The following is a 21647-nucleotide window of genomic DNA, read 5'->3' on the forward strand; positions in this document are numbered from 1 at the left end:
TAAAGAGATTCAAGTCCATTGCGGCATAATCTACACTGATCCAGCAGTAATACTCTTGACTAGTCTCCTCCAGAATGTAACAACCCAACACATGTATAACTCAAGCAACTCCAGATTAGTTGAAGAGTCCAAAGCTCCACAAAAAGAACACCGTCCTTCAACATATAATACTCTCTTTGGTAAATAGTGAATATAATTGAAGACTTAGAATATTATTCTTTGTCTCAACTCTCTCTTTCACTACTACATTAATTTCAATACAAACGTAATAAAATACTACTCATCTTTACTCTATACATTTTGTTATTTTTTTCTCTACCAACACAAAGGAACACCACACTATTTATAGTTGATAAAGTCTTGTTTGCAATGAATAGGAAGATAGAGGATAGTAAATTTGTTAAATGAATGACTCAAATATTACATAAGTTACAAGACACAAATATTGAATAATGGATGAAATGAAAAGTTGATGGTTACATAAGTTACAAAAACTAATGACCACTTTCTTCCACAATTGATGAGAGTAAAAAGTCAAATGTAATGTCCATCAATAGACATAACATGATATATAATGTGACATATAATATACTTTTATTAGTATTAAAATGTAACACCAACAAATTTGTTAAAGAATTTATAAATACATTTTTTATTGATTGAATTTTAAGATTTTTAGCGAAAAGGCTCAAATATGCCGTCGAACATTCAGAAAAGACTCATTTATGCCATCAGTTAAAAGTTTGGCTCATTTATGCAATTATCATTAAACAAAAGGCTCATTCATCCTGTTTTTGTTGAATATATTCAACAAACTTATAATTATTCTTTTAACGGTGTTTTAAGAAATACTGTAAAATATGATATTTTTTATATCAAGGTAAACATTGTTTGTAAATTTAGGTGGTGGTTCACCTATGTGACTGACCTGACCTGACCCAGGAGATTAATTGTCTAATAAGAGATAAGAATCACTTATCTGTTATTTGGAAAAGAAGAGGGAACAATTATTAAATCGAAAACTTCTCAACCCTCTTATTAAAACGGATTTATTCCTTTACGGTTGATTGTGTGAGACAGGCAACGTAAAAATACAAACAACAGAAAACACAAATCAGAAGATGAAAAAACTTTTTCTTTTCGAAGATATATTTAGTTTGTGAATCTATCTTTGATTCCTAGTTATTCAAAGTAGGACTTTGAAGCAATCGACTTCCACTGCAAAACTATAAGGTACACAATTTATTGATTTCTTTCTATAAATCCTACATTGTCAATATCTTTGTTGTTTATTTAGCATATTAGATTGTAGAGTGTCTATAACTTCAGACTTGGGACGTAGTGTTAATGGACATGATTATTAACTATTACAACACATTGAATTGATCATAAGTAAAATTTGCAAAAAAGAACTTAAGTTATAAAGAATGTGTAGAGAAAAAAACCGGGTACATATGTAGCTTTAAATACTTTGAGTGTTTTAGATTTATACATGCTTATAGATAAAGTAATGAGTGTCACATTAGACGATGCATCTAATAATAGAAATGTTGCTAGTGTGTTAAAAGTTAGATTATGTCCAATTGATAGTAATGTTTTTCATGTTAGATGTGTTGCACATGTATTAAACTTAGTTGTACAAGATGACATTTCATTATTTGATTGTGGCTGTATGAAAATGAATATGTTATTTTATAAATTTTTTATGCTCATAGACCTACTAGAATTAGGAAATTTAACGAGTGTTGTGTATTGTCTAATTTGCCACCAAGAAAAGTTTCAAAATATATTAAAATAAGGTGGAATTATTTTTACGAAATGTTTACAGTTGCTTACGAATATGAAGGACCCATACAAATGATGCTCATAATGCTCATAATGATGACCCATTAGACAGAATTTGTGAAGAAGATTGTGAAGAAACTAAAGAACTATTGAAATTTTGAAGACTTTTTTATCATGCTACAACCATGTTTTCTGGAATTTATTATCCTACTATTTCATCAGTGTTAACAAATATTTGTGCTATTTCAATTCAATTTTCTAGATACAAAAAAAGTAAAAAATTTAGAGTTGCAACTGAATGTATGATTGAAATTTTTTACAAATATTCTTTTCTATTACTCAAATTTTTTAACTACTACTTTATTGAACCGTGAACATAAATAGTGAGGTGTGCATGACTTGTTGGGACATTGTATGATACTTTAGAAATTTCACCTGAAGAAATTTCAACTTGTGAATTGTGTAAATCTAGTATAAAAGTAGAAGCAAAAATTTTGTATGAAAAATATAGAAATTATTGAAGGAGAAATTGGGCATACTTCTCATGCTACTAGTAAAGATCACATCAATAATTTTATGAGAGAATTTTTTCGTCTTAATTCTTCTAATTGTGGTAATTTTGAAAAATATCTTCATCAGTCTTTGAAAATAGTTGACGACGATGATGGAAATGTAGAAATATTAGCATGGTGGAGAATACAGAGCATTACATTTCCAATTCTTAGCAAAATGGTTCGCGATATTCTAGATATTCAAGCTTCATCAGTTGCATTGGAGGCTGCTTTTAGTGCGACAAGGTTTCAACTTGGACATCATAGACATTCATTAGCGGAAAAAAGTTGAAACATTAGTTTTATTTAGAGACTAGATCAACGCCGAGAGGAGAAATTATAGTTTGCCGAAATTATCTTCCAAACAAGAAGCTTGGATTAATTCAGTAATTTGAACGAGTGATGATGAATTAGAGGCACAAGAGTCTTACGCAATATTTTCAACACAGAAGGATGTTACCGTCGATTTGACACGAGAAATAGAATCAAATTTTCTTGGAAAATACAAATATTAGATTACATCTGAGAACTATTTGAAGCAGAACCCTTCCTAGAAGGTGGCTGCGTAGATTAGTTATTCCTCTAATAATTGTAACAAATATTAAATTTACATAGTTTACATCTCTACTTTATTCAAAGGGCGAAACGTCGTGGTGACTCAAAAAATAATCAATTAACTCAATTTTAAAGAAGTTAAAGAATAAATAAATTTTAAAGGGAGTCGCAACCTAATTTTAGGGGAAAATAGGAAACCAATTATTGTGATCTACGAAACCATTAAATTCTAGATAAGTGTTCATGTTATTCCGAAGAGAAGGTGTTAGGCATCCTTCGAAATCCACAACTATGGATCTCGAGTGAATTTATTTTATCAAATTTAGGAGAAGATAAAAATATATACAAATATAATAACATGCAATATACACGAGTAATAAAATAAAATTATAATAATGTAAGACACGACCTAAAAGTTGCCTAACATCGATAATATATACAATAGTAGATAAACAATATGATTCGAACTTTATTCGAATAGCTCCATTGGAAAGAAGTTTCGTGTACCTGTAAACACACTTCGTAAAAGTGTTAATACTAAATAAATATGAATAAGAATAAATGAAATAAATAATAACTTGAAATAAAAATTCGTTTTATATACATTGAAGGCCTTGTAAATCGATGGTAATTTTTTTATCGGTCAATTACAATACAAAATATATATAAACTTAAACTAATATTCCGCCTTTTATAATGAATAGACCTCAAAAACCAAGGGAGAAATTTTTTTTTATTGGCCAACTAAACTTTGACATTTTCCATATACAAAATCACATAAAACTAACATTAGAAAAGATAACATAAAATAATATTTACTGTGAAAATAGTGACCAATGATAACAATAAATCTCACTAAAATTCTTACAAAATGCATTATATCCACTGTAACAAAACTAACAGCAACCAAACATGAGTAAATATAGGGCAACAATAAATAAATGAATAAGCCACATAAATAAATATGGAAATAAAAAGAATTGAAACGAACCACATTCACTAACCATGCTAAAATGGAACAAATACCTGCTACTGGAGTTTGACTTTGGATGAATTTCAAAATATCAGTGACTTGATAACATGAAGAAGAAAATAACAATGGCCGGAGTTTGAAACCCTCCGGCCAGATCTGAAATGCACAGAATAAACAAAACAAAAACGATGAAGGATAAAAAAAATATAGTGAGCTATCATTTACCGTAGTTACTAACGTTTAGGAAGAAATGGTGGTCCGCCGGTGTCGGCACCATTGTTGGCGTGTTAGAGCTCGGAGCTTGCTGGATTGTTGTTGTTAGGACCGAAAATAAGCAGGTGTAAATGCGGAATCTAGCAAAGCAAACCTCAAAAGACCACGAGTAAGAAGACAACGAAAAATATACCAAAATACACAAAGAAATTTAACGTGGTTCGGCCAATCGACCTACGTCCACAAAGGAGATGAGCAATCTACTATAAACATGAGAGTACAAAATACAGAGAGAAACAACCTCAACCAATTCACTCGGAATTCATGGGAGGTTCACACAAGTGATAACGTATCAAGCTTGTGACCCATAAATTCTCCCCCTAACCAAAAACTCTCAAAGCTCTCAAGAATACATTGTGAATGCTAATTAAGTTAGAAGAAACATTCCTCTATTTATAGAGTCCTAAACCTTTTCCTGCAAGAAAAGGATTAGTCAATCCAAAACCTTTTCCTAAAAGGAAAACCTATTTATGGTAAGAAATCAGAGCAAATAAAACCCAACAAATCTCCCCCTTGGCCTGAATTTCTTACAAAATAAATTTGTCCACCTTCTTTACTTAATCTTCAACAACTTGCTTCTCCTCTCCATAATCTCCTTTGCAAAATTTATGTCTCAACATAGAGAAACTCTCTGAAATAATTTCTCCAACAAAATCTTCATTATTGTCAAAAAAGGTTGCGGCTAGAACTACGCCCGCCAAAATGAACACCTCTTTCTAACCTGGTTCAATCATAGGCTATCGAACCACTGAACCTGACTACATCATTGAATCTGGCTTTGATACCACTTGTTAGGACCGAAAATCAGCAGGTGTAAACACGGAAGCTAGCAATGCAAACATCGAAAGACCACGAGTAAAAAGACAACGAGAAATATACCAAAAGACACAAAGATTTAATGTGGTTCGGTCAATCGACCTACGTTCACCAAGGAGATGAGCAATCCACTATAAATATGAGAGTACAAAAAAGAGAGGGAAACAACCTCAACCAATTCACTCAGAATACATGGGAGGTTCACACAAGTGATAACGTATCAAGCTTGTGACCCACAAATTCTCCCTCTAACCATAACTCTCAAAGCCCTTAAGACTACATTGTGAATGCTAATTAAGTTAGAAGGAACATTCCTCTATTTATAGAGTCCTAAACCTTTTACTACCAAAAAAGAATTAGTCAATCCAAAACCTTTTCCTAAAAGGAAAACTTATTTATGGTAAGATTTCAGGGCAAATAAAATCCAACAAATCTCCCCCTTGGCCTGATTTTCTAACAAAATAAATTTTTCCACCTTCTTCACTTAATCTTCAACAACTTTCTTCTCCTCTCCTTAATCTCCTTAAAATTTATGTCTCAACACAGAGAACCTCTCTGAAACAATTTCTCAAACAAAATCTTCAATACTGTCAAAAAGGTTACTGCTAGAACTACACCGCCAAGATGAACACATCTTTCTAACCTGGTTCAATCATCGATTATCGAACCACTGAAACTGACTCCGTCATTGAATCTGGCTCTGATACCACTTGTTAGGACCAAAAATAAGCAGGTGTAATTGCGGAAGCTAGCAAAGCAAACCTGAAAAGACCACGAGTAAGAAGACAACAAAAAATATACCAAAAAACACAAAAATTTAACGTGGTTCGGTCAATGGACCTACGTCCACAAAGGAGATGAGCAATCCACTATAAACATGAGAGTACAAAATACAAAGAGAAACAACCTCAACCAATTCACTCGGAATACATGGGAGGTTCACACAAGTGATAACGTATCAAGCTTGTGACCCATAAATTCTTCCCCTAACCAAAAACTCTCAAAGCCTCAAGACTACATTGTGAATGCTAATTAAGTTAGAAGGAACATTCCTCTATTTATAGAGTCCTAAATCTTTTCCTGCAAGAAAAGGATTAGTCAATCCAAAACCTTTTGCTAAAAGGAAAACCTATTTATGATAAGAAATCAGGGCAAATAAAACTCAACAGTTGTATAGTGTTCCGATTCTGGTGGTGTTTCAGCTTGTTCGAGTGGTTGTGAGTCTGGTTCCGTTTGTCGATAGTGAGCTGGTGGAGCTCGAAAAAATGGGGGTTTTGGACGGGTTTTTGATGGGGTTTTCTTGTGGTTTTTTATGGTGTTTGTGTCTTTTTTCGGTGAGTTTGGAGTTGTTGTTTGGTGTTGTTTCAGCTGCAGCTGGGTGGGTGGCTGAAGTTGTCTGGTTAAAGAAGAATGAAAATGGGGTTTGGGGTTTTGGGGTGTATCTGGACTGGGAGAAAACGGCAGAGCAAGGGTGGTTTAATGGTTGGTTTCTGGTTGTTGTTTTGGAAGAAGAATAGTTGGATTTTGGTTGTTGGAAAATTGAATCGTTGATGGAGAATCATTGAAAATAAATCTTAGGATATTGCAGAAATAAAACAGTTAGCTATTTTTAGAATGATTAAATTATTTTATTAAAGTCTAACGTAATTTGAGTCTAGGAGTTAATTCGTTTATTTATTGTTTGAATTATACTAATAAGTAACATATTTTTCTATTTAGTTAGAAATTATATATAAAAATATAACTCTTTGGATTATCTTAATAATATTGCAGTATTTTTTCTCTCAAAGTCTTTCTCTGTTATTTTTTAAATTTCTTTATTAAAATTCAACAATTGGTATCTAAATCCTTCTTTTTGAGGGACTTGTGAGTAAAAAAAATGAATTCTGAAAATAGTATTTCTGGAATGACCCTCCTATTTTTTATGGTGAGAATTATCAACTATGGACTGTGAGAATGGAAACTTACTTGGAGGCATTTGGTCTTTGGAATGCCGTAGAAGAAGATTAAGAAATCATTCCGCTGCTAAATAATCCCACCGTGATCTCAATCAAGAGTCACCAGAAAAATAAAATCATTAAGTCAAAAACAACTGTGTTTGTTGATGTTTCGATAACTATTTTACGAAAGTCATGAATCTCACATAACCAAAGATATTTGAAATAATCTGAAGAAAGAATATGTTGGAGATGAAATAATACGAGGAATGAAGGTATTAAGTTTAATGAGGGAATTCGAATTGCAGAAAATGAAAGAGTCAGAAATATTCAAGGAATACTCTGACATTGTTTGGTATTGTCAAATGGTAAAATTACTAGGCACAAAATTTAAAGATATAAGAATTGTTGAAAAAGTTTTTGTTACAGTGCTCGAAAGATATATAAGATCTGTCTAAAATTACCTTGGCAAAATTGTTAAATTATTTGCACGCTCAGGAACAAAGGAGACTTATGAGGTAAGATAACATGGTTGAAGGAGCATTAGTAGCCAGCCAGCCACAAAACTCAGAATAAGGGTAATTTTTTTAAAAATTACCTACCTTATCAGCATTGTGAAAAAAGTAGACATCCTTCATATAAATGTTGGAAAAGACCAGATGCACAGTGCGAGAACTGCAAACAACATGGTCATGAAGTTGTAATGTAAAAAAACAAATTTCAAAAGGATGAAGCAGTTGCCCAAGCCACTATTGAAGAAGAAGAAGAAGAAGAAGACCACTTGTTTGTGGCTACTTGTTTTTCAATCAAAAAATCTAATTTTTGGATGATTGATAGTGATTGTAAAAACCACATGACATATGAAAGAAATCTTTTTAAAGAGTTCATTTCAATGGAAAATAAGAAAGTCAGAATTGGGTATGATGACTGTATTCCTACAAAAGGAAAAGGGTCTGTTTCAATTAAAATAAATTTAGGTACAAAAATAATTTCAGATGTTCTTTATGTGCATGATATTGGTAAAAGTTTGTTTAGTGTTGACCAGTTAATGTAAAAAGGATTTAAATTATTATTTGAAGACAAATATTATCTTGATTCCACTAAGCAAAAGATTTTATAAGTTGAAATTAGAGGTAAGAGCTTCTCATTTAGTCCATTAGTAGTATATATATTTTTTATTTAGAAATAGTATCTATAGATATAAGTCTTTGGATTATTAATAAAATAATTCCCTTTGATAATATATGGTATTTTTTTCTCTCAAAGTTTTTCTCTATTAATTTTTTAATTTCTTTATTAAAACCCAACAAGAATTGAGGTCTGTTGGAGGAGAGGGAGAACAATGAAGGAATAAGAAAAAGAAATGAAATTTCACCAGAAAAACAGGAAAAAAAAAACGAAAGGGATTTTAGGTGATGGACTCATCGGATTCCAGCATAACTCCGGTCACTTGCTAGAAAAATAACAAACAATAAAAAAAAAACTTTTTTGAAGTCTGAAAAATTAATCCCTAAAATTTATCCATCACCATCCTAACTTTATGATTAAGAAATAAATTAAGGGTGTGTTTGGAAAATGTTTTCCAATTTTCTCATGTTTGGTTGATACAAAAGTTTTGAAAATATTTTCCAAATCAACTCATTTTCCTTAAAATTAAAAAAAAAATGACTTCCCTTCCAAAATTAAGGAAAACATTTTCCAAAACTCTCATCGAACTTCAAATCACTTTTTTTAGAAACACAATGTCTAAAAAATATTTTCAATTTCAAAATTTTATATTTTCACGCCACCCTCCCCCAATCCCCGATCATCCCTACACCCCATCCAAAAAAATTATTTTTTTAAAAAAATATTTTTAATATAAAATTTTATTTTTTTTCACCCGGACTCCGGACTACCCACCACCGGCACACACACACACACCCAAAAAAAAACATATGTTTGTTTTTAAAAAATATTTTTCAACTTGAAAATTTTATTTTTTTCACCAAAAACCTTCCTCCCCCCTCCCCTCCCCCCAACCAAAAAAAAAGTTTGTTTTGAAAAAATATTTTTGACTTCAAATATTATTTTTTCACCTCTACCTCGACCCCTGCCCGCCAACACCCACCGTACCTCCCAAAATAAATTTTCATTTTATTTTTAAAAATATTTTCAACCTTCAATTTTTTTAATTTAACCCCTCCCCCTCCACCACCACCCTACCAGCCCCCCACCCAAAAAAAATAATTTATTTTTTAAAAAATAAATTCAATTTTAAATTTTTATTTTTCGCCCCTTACCCACCCAACCCCGCCAGCCCCCTACTAGCCCCAACCCTCACCCAAAAAAAATTAATTTCAAAATTATTTTCTTCTCTAGTAAAAATAAAAGATATTTCTCAAAAATATTTATCATTTATAAATCAAACACTAAAAATCATTTCCCAAATGTATTTTCTACTCACCAACCAATCATGAGAAAATAAGTCATAAATCTACTTGTTTTCCAGGAAAACAAAAAAATGTTTTCCATCAAAAACATTTTCTTCATACCAAACACGCCCTAAAAAGAAAATCAAAAACCACATATAGTACAATACTATTATCTAAAAAACCATGGGTCGAAACCACTACTTAACTAAAATATCTTGATGAAATTTTATCTATATTTGAATAATTTCAAGACTGTGCCAAATATCAAAATGAATATTAACAAATGTAACGAATAAAATGAATATTAAAAAAATATAATAAAATTAATTAAAGACACGTAAAAAGTGCAATTTAGCATAAATAACAATTTAATTCAAGTGAACAAATATTTGAACCTAATGAACCAACTATGACAAAAAAAATAATTTAATTAAAATTAACTGATGAAAAATCTTAAATTTTGAGAAATAAAGATAGTTATCGATAAACTTATTTAACATTATATACAAATTATTTTGAACTATTTAAATAAATAAAATTAAAAGCTACGAATTTTAAAAATGTTAGGCCAAAATTGGGTGTCAACACATATGAGAACTTATTGAAGTAGAACACTGTCTAGAAGGTGGTTGCGTAGATTCGTTACTCCTCTAATATTTGTAAATTTTAACTTCTAAGTTGTAAGTTATATTTAGGTTTTAATTTAATAAATTTAAAGGCTTTATTCAAGTCTTTTTATACAACTATTGTCTTGCATTTTAATTTTCATATATACATGCATATTTACATATATATTAAACTTACTTTAAAATATTAAAATTTAAAATTTTAAAATTTATATTTGAAATTTAAAATTTGAAATTTGAAATTTGAAATTTCAGAACTTAAGCAATTTTATTAGCTAAAAATGTAATTGAAAACCAAATAAATTAAAAATGTTAATCATTAACATATAATTCCAATACAAATAAATAAGCATATAAAAAATAAAAAATTCCACATCCTATCCCGCCAAACATTGTTGTAACACCCCAGAAACTTTTTAAAACTAACACTTAAAACATCCTTCGCAGTGAATGAGATTTTACCAAGGAATTAAAAGTTTCTTAAGTATTAAAGTCAGGTCACTAGATGTAGCACCTTGAGTTCCAAAAAGAGTTAAATTGGAATAGCAAAATTTAAAATTTTGCAAGTTAAAATAAGTATTACTTTTGGATCAATTTCAAACAACCATAACTCCTAACTCAATATGAGTTAGGTGGGCTATAAGATATTTTATGAAAGATCTTTGAATTATCTTCCCAACGCCACTGAGTTTGCTAAGTTCGGTTCGGATGAGTGAGATATGACCTTCTGAAGTGAGGTTGTCCAGGTAAGGGAAGTTAGCCGAAAATAGTGAGGGGTTTTTTGGTCTTTTCCGTACCCAATCAGATTTATTTCATTTTTATCCATATTATAGGAGCATTATCCTATTAGTTTCAGTTTCATAATCCCAATATACACCTAGGGTTTTAGTTGAGAGTTCAAGTAGAGAAAAGATGAGGGAAAAAACAGAGGATAAGCGTTCGTCGAGATTCTTGCGTCGTGTTGCAAAATTCTGCCATGGGTTTAATCCCTAAGATGTATGTAAGCTTACATAGTGTTGGGTTCATTTACCCATACTTCAATCCTGATTTATTCCGTATAATTTCGTTCTTGAAATTTAAGGATTTGAGTTCTTGATAAGTGTTCTTGAAATTTCTTAAAATTTGATGTAAGATTTTACTTGGGTCAACTTTAAACGACCATATCTCTTAGAATATTAAGAGTAAGTGATCCAAAACCTATTCAATTAAATATGATTGAATCTACTTTCCAACGGCACCAATTTCGCATCAATCAAATTCCCGAGTAAATATAGTTATTGGCTATTTTAGTAACCCATACAATGTTGTTACGAATTAGCCAACGAGAAAATATTAAAAAGAGTCGTTTTTGTCTTTTCACCTCTAAGAAAACCATAAAAGAATTTGTTGACTAATAAAAGGCTAAAAACAATTAGATTTTCATGTTCACTAACTCATAATCCTTGGTGATAGATATTTCAAGAAACTAATTCAAGAGTCCCAAAAAAGGTTTTTCTTGATTGTTTACCTTCAAGCTAGGGTTTCAAGGCTTCTAATCAAGTTCTTCTTCAAAATTCTTCAAGATTATTAAAGATTCTTCAAGAATCTTGTTCTTATAGGTATATAAGTCTATCATAGTATTGGACTAGTTCATTTTCACGCCCTACATCTACTTTCAGATTAGTAAAAGAATAATCTAGGATTCTACCCTTAGATTTGAGTATTGTTGAGATAAGTTGATTTTGAGTTCTTAAGTTCATGTTTATTTTAAAAGTTCTATTCCTAATTATCGAATTTCTATATTGTTTTTGAGATCCTTCGTATCATGAACCATAGCTCTTGAATTCGTAATTCTTATTCAAGAGAGAGTTAAAACTAGAGTCCAAGAAAGCCTTTAAGTTTAATTGTGAATTCTTTGAGATCCATCATTAATTTGAACTAAGATTTAAGAAAGTAAGTAAGAGAATGAGAAAAGTTGTATACATGAGTTTCATGTAGTTATGTATACCTCCTACTCCAGTCGTTCATGCCCATAAATTCCGCATGGACTCCATAAATTTGAGTATCATGGAGAGGAGTAGTATCTTCAAGTTTTAAATCTTGAGTATTGAGTTCCTAATCCCCAATGAGATTTTATAAACAATCATGACACTATTACATGTTACCCAGGAAGTCGTTGATATGAGTAGTTCATGCTTATAATTTCTCGTGAACTCTATAAGTCAAAAAGTTTTGAGAAGATACGTATATTTGACACTTGAGTTGAGTAGTTCATGCCTATAATTCCGCATGAACCCTATAAGTCAAACAATCTTGAGATAAGAAGTGTCTTTGAGTCCTTGAGTTGATTAATTCATACTTATAATTTCACATAAACCCACAAAGTTGAAAATCATGAAATCATCCATAAATATTAGATCACGAACCTTGAATCCATAATCAATTCAAGGAAAGTTAAGATCAAATACAACAGAAGTTAAGAGTCAAGTCTAGAACTTAAGAGAAAGTTAAAGTAAAGCTTATTAAGTTTTCAAGAGTCCTTAACAATGTTTTGAACTTGTTTTTAAGTCTCCAATTTCAACTTAGTAAAGAATAAAGAGCTGAGTTCATTTATCAAAAATTATAAGGGAACTAACTATTTTCGAAGATTTCGTAAATGTTTTCACATATAAATAAGAAAGGAATCTGAGATTTCCAAAAGAGCCTTTGAGCTAGTTTTCTAGTAAAGAGCCTCTGACCTAGTTTTTCAGAACAAAGCCTTTGAGCTAATTTTTCAGTATAGAGTCTTTGAGCTAGTTTTCATTAAAAAAGAGTAATAGCTTTCTAAATGAAGCAAGAAGAGAAACTGATATATCCAAGATAACCCTTCATATAAGTTTTTGAGCACTAATCTCAAATTACAGGAGAAGTATGTTTTTAAAAATATAAAAGCTACTATAGTTTGGGAGTAATTTTAAGCACCGAATTAGGGGCGAGCATGAGTTCAGATAACTGATGTCTCCATAAAATCATGTAACCACCATGGGTAAAAAAGGGTCATATTTGTTTGATGAATCTTGTTCACAATAGAGTAGTGGATCCACTAAGTTAAGTTAGCTCATGTACTGATGGCAAGGTATAGGATGGTCCTTGGTAGTGTGAGGTAAAGTGTTGTATCATCACTATAGCTCTTAAGTGATGGTTGTTGGTTAGAGAAACTCTCACAAAAGTTATTTTATTTTTATATACATAAGTTAATTGTATTTTCATATACATTTCAAAATTATGTTATATCATTTTTATATACATAGAGTTGACATCATGTCTTTGTTGAATAAATGCTTTAAACAAAAGAAAAGAAAACAACTACAGTTTCTTTTAGTGTTTTTATTGCACTTTGACTTAGTCTAGGATAGTTGTTATTTGATCCTTAAGTTTATCATTTTAGTTGAAAGCACTACTGAGTTAGTGCCCTTTTAATTCTGCATTTTAGTTGAGTTTTAAGCCTATTTAAAAGGCATCATTGATGCTAAAGATGATATGAAAACAGAAGCTTTCTGTTCAAGAACACTTTGCCTCCTTGTTATTATTTTTTTCCTTTCCAATATTTTTGTTCTTGAGTGAGATTGAGATCTCTGTTCTCCAATATTTGTAGTATCAGAGCACGTTTAGATTCAAACAACCTATTAACAGAACAAGAAAAACACTAAAAGAAACTTTAATAATTTTTCTCTTCTTTTGATTGAATTATTTATTCAACATTCCCCATTGATTCAAAATCACTAACACCAAGCAATGGTCTAAAATAGACATGCTTCTGATATGACAGTGCCTCTGTGAAGATATCTGCTACTTGTTCATTAGTGTTGCAAAACTTCAATAGTCTTTAAACAATTTTTCTTTATATTGCACATGTTTTAAACGACTTTACATTAAAATGAGTACAGTTAAGTATCAGGAGTGTTTCAAGTTGAGTACCTTAAGTTGAGTATCTTGAGCTGATTAGTGCTTCATTGAGTCGAGTATCGTACCTTTGATGTTGAGTATCTAATATTTAGTTCAGTATCTAATCTCTGAGTTGAGTATCTTTTCCTTGAGTACTTCTGAGTTGAGTAAGTTAAGTAGTTTTGAGTATTCTTGAGTTATGTAAGGTAAGCACGTCTTTTTTTTATCAAGATTCTAGCTTATGTTATGCTTTAGAATTCCCCTTACATACTCGTACAGTTCACATACTGATCCATTCGGCATGCATCTTCTCATGATGTAGACACATATATTCAGGATCATCAATAGGAGTTTCTTTGATACATCATAGAGTTCTAGTTAGTTATGGTGAGCCTCCTTGCTTCCGGAGGATTTCATTTACTTTTTAGTTTAACCAAGGTTTCGTGGATCTTGTCCCAACTTCCATTATTATCAGTTAGAGGCTTCATAGATAGACAATATAGTTGAGAAGTTTGTATTATTCATTTAATTTATTGAATATTTTAAAGTCTTAAGTTGCCTATTTAGGGCCGAGTTGAATATATTTTATTATTCAGAGTTTTATTTTGAGTTAAAGTTTGTATTTGAGTTTTAAGAACTTTTTTTTCAGTTAAAAGGTTTTGCATGCTTAAGTTAATCATCCGCTTGTAGTCATTCAGGATGAGGGTTCGCTTGGTACCAACAATGATTCTTTACTTCCGCCCACGTCCAGGGTGTAGACTCGGGTCGTGACAATTGTCTCATCCCATATATATATATAGTAGGACGGGATGGGACATACTTTTGTCCCATCAATCCTGATCCCCTAATCCCGGTCTTGGCGGAATCCCAGCCAAGGGCATCCCCCTTCTGCCCCATCCCCATTACCGTTCCCTTACCAAGCCTACTCTAGAGACACTCCTTTCAGATAAACTTCCTCTCTTCTATCAAATTTCTCCATGAGAATTTCTTTCTGATTAGGTAAAATTACTTCCACTTTCTCAATTTCATTCAGATTGACTTCTACTTTCTTTGCTGACACTCTTTTTGGATAAATCTCTTCTCCTTTGTCATAATCTCTATGACTATTTCTTTCTGGTCAGTTGGAGTTGCTTCCGCTTTCTCAATTTCATTCCAATGAACTTATAATTTCTCTACAAACACTCCTTCAGGATAAACTTTTTCTCATTTCTCAAATTTTTCCATGACAATTTCTCTCTGATAAGTTGGAGTTCTTCCGCTTTCTCAATTTCATTTCGATTAATTTCAACTTTCTCTGCAGACACTTTCAGATAAACCTCTTTCTCCTTTCTCAATTTCTCCATGAAAATTTCTTTTTGATCAGGTCGAGTGCTCAATCTCATTGCAACTTTCAAGTGTGAAGTTAATGGTGTTGATATTTTCGTGGGAAATTCTATTTTTAAGTATCACGTTTCTTCACCTACTAATTCAACAAATTTTCTTGTCACCCTTCAGTAGGTTTTAAAGAAATAATACATAAATGTGCCCTTTAACTTGACCTCATTTCATATTTATGTCCTTCAACTTTGGGTATACACAAGTAGTCACTTAAACTTGTATAAACTTGAACAAATAGACTCATGAGTCCTACGTGGCACAATACATGTAGTTTACCATGTAGGACAAAAAATAACGTGTAGGATGTCATGTAGGACATGTGTGTCTATTTGTTCAATTTATACAAATTTAAGTGTTTACTTGTGCCCACCCAAAGTTGAAGGAAATAAATGTGATTTAAAGTCAAGTTAAAGGGCATATTAATATATTATGCCTTTTCTGAATATCTTTTTAACTCCTTAATGTTTTAAGTTTTAACCTTAGAGTCTCATATGTACGAGTATTTGAGAAATCTCCTTGTCCCACTTTTACTTTATTTACATGAGGTACAATAATTTAGATATTTTTCTATCTTTTACATTTTGTGGGGCATATGGCTTCCACTTCTCTACTCACGTGTTGGTTGAAATATATATCCTTCATTTGCTAAAAATGACAAGGTATGAAAATCATGTTCTAAGTGAAAATCATTAGTTAGTTATGGGCTGTTGAATTAGTTAGAAGAAATTAGCAAATTTGATTCTTTCTTATTTCTAAAAGAAGGCATTGTATCATTACTATTCAAATCGTTAATGAATAAACAACAAATTACTACTGAAATTTTCTCTTTCAATCATAGCTAAATAACTCAAGCTTCTCCTCTAAGCTACTGTCCAACTGCTAGAAACTTGGACTATCTCGAATTCCTGTCTTTTAAATAACACTCGCTTACGAGTCTAAAGAGTCGTATTAATCTTTTTAACTATAGCAAGAAGAGATTTGATACATTAGCCTCATCGCAAATATGAAACAAAGCTTGGTTGAATTTTCCCTATAACTTCCCTTCTCTGCACCCCCTCATTTTCAATCATAGCAAAAACAACAAATGAAGGATAATTAAGTAAGAAGACGACTTGAATTTTATTTAGAAAAAGCACAATTTTTGCTGGTCTATAGTAGCTGCCACTCCCAGTATTTATGAATCAATCTAGTGGTGGTCTGAAAGTAAGAAGGGGAACAATGATTATCCGGCAAAAAGAGGGAAATGAGAAATAACAAAACAAAAAATAAAAAGATAGGAGAAAATGAAAACGAACTTTGGATAATCGTGTGATGGGGACGAGAATGGAGACAAGGAGGACGACACAAATGAATTGTACATGGCTCCTTCCATATTATTTGGCTAGTCTTTTGTGATATGAAACAAGTCTGTATATTTTTGGTCCACTTTTTGGACTTCTACTCTTTTTGTAGTAGCTCTGTAATTGCGACTTCCAAGCTATGGGTTGAATATTTTATCTTATATATATATCCTCCGCCTTATTCTCTTGTTATTTATGCTCAAGTAATTATTCTTGTTTTGTTTCTACCCATGTACTCGTTACTTGTTTCACGTTACATGGTGTCTTACTTACAGGGGGTTATATAGTAGGTGTCATCATGACCTGAGAAATCAAACAAACGTAATGCATTATGTGCAACTACCACGCTTTAGCTAAGGACTGGGGAGTCCAAAATCACGTCTTACTTTGTAGCAGTGATCCATATATCAATGATCACCCACCTTTCACGTTAGGAAACAAAAAATATTTACAATCTATGGGACTGTCCTTGGTTTAGTTGTTGATTCTTGCTTCAATGGTAAAACAAACAAAAGAAAATAAATGTAAACAATCTTTACGGCAGCTAAGTTGAAGTTCCTGGGCTACAACACTAAGGAGACCAATGCAAGGCATCTTGAACAGTAAAAAATGATTCAATGAATGAAAATGTGGTATCAAAAATAGCATACAGAGCAGAATAAATGATGGTCCAATCCAAACCCAAAAGTATGAACAGGGAAACTTGACATATTTTTTGCCCTTTGTCTATTACATGCAATGACGAATTGAATAAGGCAACTGATTCATAACTATATATAGTCGGTCTGAATTCCCCAAGTTCTCTATTACAAAGCACATTATTTGCTTCACGAGAGTCAATTTCTTATATCCATTCATTTTGCCACTATGTCATAACCCGAGACTACCCTATAGTCGTAATATGATACTTAGGGCCACAAGTGACCCCAAGTAAACAGATGGACTATCATGACACTAAGATATACATACATAGAACTGAAATATAAATGCAAAGCTAAATAAGAAATAGGTTTATTAAACTGAAAGCAACAAGTATCTGAGTAAAGATAAGCTGGAGCAAATCTGACTGTCTGAAAGCCTCTACTGACATGAGTTGCTAGGACAAGCCCCTAGCTAACTCTATCTTTTTGAAAAACTGAAACAGTAACAACTGAATGAAATCTATTGATCGTCCTCGAAATATGAAGACTCACCAATAACACTACCAAGGCCGATCTAAAGTTGTACTAACTGCGGCCTGAGTGCTGATCATCCGAAACCATATTATAGCCCATGATATGTATAATGCTTGATCCCCCATCTGAAAAATTGGACGTGTTGGGGAAGGGGTGGAGATACTGTTGGTAAAGGACGAGAGTGGTTAACACGATGAAGCACCCGAATTCGACGCACTATAGTAACATCAGCACCAAATTGGGAAGGGATCTCCTTCCATTTGGATCTACAGATGGGGCAAATGAGGTTCCCATGCTTAACATTTTCGCCGATGCAGCTGAAGTGAAAAGAATGCATGCATTCAGCAGTAAATATGGCCTTGCCTTTCTCAGCTTTTATACTCCCAAGGCAAATTACACATGTTTCCTGCAAACAATAATATAATTGAATACAAAAGCAAGACAATCCCTAATCTTCACTCAAAATTCGTACAATTTACATTGCAACAAGGCACAAATATAAAAGTAAAATAATCTCGTTAGATCCTTACAAGAGTGTTTGAATCAGCTTGAGCGCATATCATCAACTTAACTAGATATAGGTTATTTTCTTCTTTTAGTTAATGATTCTTTTATTTCTGAAAAGGTACTAATAAAATTAATTAACCAAAAATGTATAATACTTATTAAAATTATAATTATTCAAAATGAATTAAAATGGTTAAAAAATAATTATGAAAAAAAACTCAAATACAGAAGATAAATATATATTGTAAATCACCGGAGAGATAAAACAGGTTATGAAGATGATCATCATGAGAAAGCAATGAAATAAATTCAAAAAGGAAATAATGACAGCTATTATGGGATGATTATATATAACACATGGATAGCGAGGAACTGGAGACCATACAAAGGTGTTGAGATAAAAAAAAAAGCGAAGTTATGAAGCAAATCAAACAGGACACTATAAATAGGATAGATTTTTTCAAGTGTTTTAAAAATGCTCATAGGAGTAGGAATTTTTGGCAAAAAATTTTGTAATTAGTTATCTGCTTTGTTTTTCTGAGGTCTGAGAATCATCACTATTGACGATGGACGAGGTGCTCTTAGCGTGTATTTTTTCTTGATTGTCAATTGTAATTTTACAATGTTACCCAAAAATATCCAACAAAGGTCAACCCTTTATCGTTAACTTGTTATATTCTGAATAATAATAATTCACATGAAATTAACAAATTTGGAAATAAAGCAGCCTGAAAATCATGAAGACTCTAAGAAAAACAACACATCAAAGAAACTCAAGACAACCAGAATCCTAGTTAGGACTCATGGAGCAATGTATGGAAGGAAATGTTAGTTTTATGACCCACTAACATTAATATTATTTTGGTTTAATATTTAATTACTAACTAAATTCTAATTCTAATTGGAGAAGTGGAGAAGTTACTTCAACTACCCATTAAGTCTTCCACTTTATCCATTACCTCTTCCAACTATCCATTATCTCCACTACTCACCATGATGGAAAGATAAGAATGATGTTAAAACGCACTCTATTTTAAAGGTCCTCTCTCTGCCATAAATATATAGTATTATCCATCAAAGCTATACATAAAGTATAAGACAAGAGAGAGAAATAATTTCTAAAGAACCAAAAGAAAAAACTTTCGCTCAATCAAGTCAATAATTATAATGGCAGATTCGTGTATTTATTCTTGACTGAAATATCATAATATTAAATATATGTGAAAATCATATAGTTCTATGATCCTGAATGATTGATAGAATTTCTAAATATTAGATTGTTTATGTTTTCACACTCATTTAAAAAATCTTTATATGTGGTATCAGAGCATGGTTTAAGAACTAGTAATTTTTCATAAAATTAATGTTTTCGTTATTTGAAAATGGTAATATGTACAATTAAGAGAAAAAATTATTCTCTATCATGATGTATTTTATTTTGAAATTCAGCATATGAGATTAGTTATTCACCAAAGTGGTCTAATCTTTGAAGAATTAATTCAAAATAATAATGACTAAATGTATATTCAATTATTCATTATTTTGATGCTTATAACTAATATAACTTATGGATATATTGAAGGTTTTGGTTGTAAGATTTCATTCTATAATTATTGAACTTTAATGAGATATTTTATATGTGTCATTAGTGTTATTTATTTATCCAAAGATAATAAATATTAATGATTGACACATTTAAAATTATTGAATTACGTTAAATTCACATCTAAGCATCATTATGCCTAAAGTTGTATTTTGATGTTTCGTGCAAAGGAGGACATCAATATACACTTAAAAATTTATAAAACATTTTTGAATTTGATAGTAAGTTAAAATTCATAACTCAAAGTATTAACAAATGAGTATATTATATTTGCAGCATTTGCTCTTCATTCCCACTTTGCCTATGTTACGACCTTCAACGGCTTAACTTCTCAGATTGGTGAAAACAGATCAAATTCCATCTTGGAGTTTTAGATCTTTATGTTTCACTTTACAGTGAGAAGCCAACTGCTATTACTGAAACTAACAGTACTGAAGAAAAGTTTCATTATAAGCATTGGTTACGATCTAACAGATTAGGCATAATGTTTATGTGAATGAATATTGCGAGCAACATTAAGACTACTCTTCCCAAAACATAAAATGCAAAAGATTTTCTGAAATTTCTGGAAGAATCCTCTCAAACTACTGATAAGTCTCTTGCTGGGACACTAATGGGTTCTTTGACTACCATGAAGTTTGATGGTTCACGTACCATGCATGAGCATGTCATCGAAATGACAAACGTAGCAGCAAGACTTAAGTCTTTGGGAATGGAAGTGGAACAAAATTTACTTGTACAATTCATTGTCAACTCATTACCGTCTGAGTATGACCCTTTCCAAATAAACTAAAACACCATGAAACACAAATAGAACATGCATGAATCGCACAGAATGTTGGTTCAGGAGGAAGTAAGGCTCAAGAACCAAGGAACCCACTCCATTAACCTTGTAAGACATCAATGAGTTGGAAAGAAAGAAAAGAAACATGATAAAGGAAAACAGAGGAACCATTATGAGTCCTCCTCTCAAATACATAAGAAGGAACATAAGAATGATAAGTTCTGTGGAAAATCTAGACACTTTCAGAAACATTGCCTGAAATTTGAGGCATGACTCGAGAAGAAAGGGAAGCCTAGTAATTTTACAGGTCTCGAATTAAATTAACTGAAGTTCCTTAAAATACTTGGTGGGTTGACTTTGGTTGTACTATTCATGTTTCTAATACTATGCAGGGATTCCTTACAACACAAATCATAAACCAGAATGAATGATATATGTATATGGGAATAGAGCGAAGGCTCCAGTTAAAGCTATTTAAGAACTTACCGTTTGATCCTTAATACTAGGCACCACTTAGATTTACTTGAAACTTGTTATGTACCTTATCTTTCGAGAAATTTAGTTTCTTTGTCTAAGTTGGATAAGACTGGATACTCTTTTAATTTTAGTAATGGATATTTTAGTTTGTTTAAACATAATTATCTCATTGGTACTTGTACTCTTTGTGATAACTTATACAAACTGAATCTTGATAATATATTTGACGAAACACTCTTAACTCTGCATCATAATATTGGAACCAAACGAAGTTTGGTGAATGAACAATCTGCTTTCTTGTGGCACAAACGTTTAGGTCACATATCCAAAGAAAGATTGGAAAGATTAGTTAAGAATGAAACTCTTCCAAATTTGAATTTTACAGACCTTAAAATTTGTGTGGATTGTATTAAAGGAAAACAAACAAGACACACAAAGAAAGGAGCCACAAGAAGCACACAACTTCTTGAAATTATACACACTGACATATGTTGTCTTTGTGATATTACATCTTTCAGTAAAGAAAAATATTTTAACACTTTTATTGACGA

The sequence above is a fragment of the Solanum lycopersicum genome, chromosome 2, assembly GCF_036512215.1.
Source record: "Solanum lycopersicum chromosome 2, SLM_r2.1".
NCBI classification, from domain to species: domain Eukaryota; kingdom Viridiplantae; phylum Streptophyta; class Magnoliopsida; order Solanales; family Solanaceae; genus Solanum; species Solanum lycopersicum.